Source organism: Peromyscus maniculatus, chromosome 16, assembly GCF_049852395.1.
Source record: "Peromyscus maniculatus bairdii isolate BWxNUB_F1_BW_parent chromosome 16, HU_Pman_BW_mat_3.1, whole genome shotgun sequence".
Classification (NCBI taxonomy): domain Eukaryota; kingdom Metazoa; phylum Chordata; class Mammalia; order Rodentia; family Cricetidae; genus Peromyscus; species Peromyscus maniculatus.
In genome coordinates, this window is record NC_134867.1 from 38,368,919 (window position 1) to 38,370,828 (window position 1,910).

Sequence of the window (1,910 nt, forward strand, 5' to 3'; positions counted from 1 at the left end):
TCATAAAATCTGAATGGTTTATATCAAAAATATGTATCTTTTGGACTGGCTCATTCCTCTTTGGCAAAAGAAACTTTGAGAGGTGTGCTAATGTTTACAAAGAAAGTGACCCAGAGGAGGAAACCTGGACATGTCCCTCAGATGCCATAGGAGGCAGTATGTAGTGATGAGTAAATAAGAGATTTAGAAAGAATCCATTGTTGTGATCCTATAGTGTCCTTCAAAGTCATGACAAATGTCTAGTACTTAATGTGTGTCCCTAATGTGTGTGTGTGTGTGTGTGTGTGTGTGTGTGTGTGTTAGAATCAAAATGGCTTTTTATTCACATATTTTGTAGAAAAGGGGGTTTAGTAAACAGGGTAGAGCCACATGAAAAACTTTGGGTTGGTCCATACTATTTACACATAGGAGGGGCACTGTCCTCACATCAGGCACAGCACGAGCACCTGTCCGATGCCCCTTTGTGGACACAGCCCTGGGCACACTTGGAGCAGCCCACGGGGCAGCAAGAGCAGCAGCTCTTCTTGCAGGAGATGCATTTGCAGTTTTTGCAGCCACAGGAGCTGGAGCAGGTGCAGGGGCTGCCTGTGGAACAGGAGCAGTTGGGGGCCATTCCAAGATCTGGTGAAGCTGGAGCTACAGAGCAAGTGACGAGAAGACAGTCGGGCTTCTGGAAGTTGTGATCTGGAGATTTCTTTATAAGGATGAAAAAATTGGGAAGAATTCTTCATTGTTGCCTCCTTTTAAGATCAATTTAATGTAAATATGGGGATACCTAACTATAATTTGGGGACTCTGATCTTTCTCTGGTTGCTACTCCATAGTGACTCTCTTTTGCTTGCCTTTGCCTGGTTATTTGTGTTCAAACAATTTTATTCCACAGTCTCTAAGTTTCTTCTGAGTTTAACATATATGTGATGCTGGACTGCAGCAATACTAGCATCTATTATCTTCAAATGTAAAAGCAGAAAGTAGACCATTGTAATCTGGATATAAAGTGTTCCCCCCAAGCAAATGTGGTCCTTCAAAAGTGTTCAGGGACAGAATCGTGAAGGCTTTGTTTTGCTTTCACCAATTGATGAATCCATCCATAAATTCATAGATGAATTAACAATTGGGAGGTGTGACCTATTTAAATGAAGTAGGTCCCTTGTGCATGGCCCTGAAATGGGTATCATATCCCCTGCCCCTCCCCACCTCTGCCATGAGGTGAGCCTCCTGGCATCATCATCTTTCCTACCACATGTGCCTTGACTCAGTCCCAAAGGCAGTTGGTGACAGAACCATGATCCAAACCGTATCACTCCTCTTTAAGTTGATTCCTCTTGTTTATTTTTCTTTTCTTTTTCTTTTTTTTTTTTTTTTTTTTTTTTTTTTTTGAGACAGGGTTTCTTTGTGTAGCCCTGATCTGTAGACCAGGCTGACCTCAAACCCATAGAGATCGGCCTATTTCTGTCTGTAGAGTGCTGGGGTTAAAGGTATGCACCAAGACCACTGCTGGTCTCCTCCCCTCTAACTTAGTCACACTAGTGGAACCGAAATAACACATGCATGCATAGAGGTCTCCACTACCTATGAAAATAGAAATACATTCCTAGTTTCACTGTTTAAAAGAATCCCATAGTTAGCCGGGTGGTGGTGGTGGCGGCGGCGGCGGCGGCGGCGGCGGCGGCGGCGGCGGCGGCGGCGGCGGCGGCGGCGGCGGCGGCGGCGGCGGCGGCGGCAGCGGCGGCGGCGCACGCCTTTAATCCCAGCACTCGGGAGGCAGAGCCAGGCGGATCTCTGTGGGTTCGAGGCCAGCCTGGGCTACCAAGTGAGTTCCAGGAAAAGGCGCAAAGCTACACAGAGAAACCCTGTCTCGAAAAACCAAAAAAAAAAAAAAAAAAAAAGAATCCCATAGCATCTATACA

At 45.9% G+C, this 1,910-nt stretch overlaps 1 pseudogene; it reads right to left on the minus strand.

Moving 5' to 3' along the window:
• Positions 1 to 299: 299 nt before the first annotated feature.
• On the minus strand, positions 300 to 662 carry LOC102927322 (metallothionein-1 pseudogene; annotated as a pseudogene).
• Between the last annotated feature and the right edge of the window lie 1,248 nt (positions 663 to 1,910).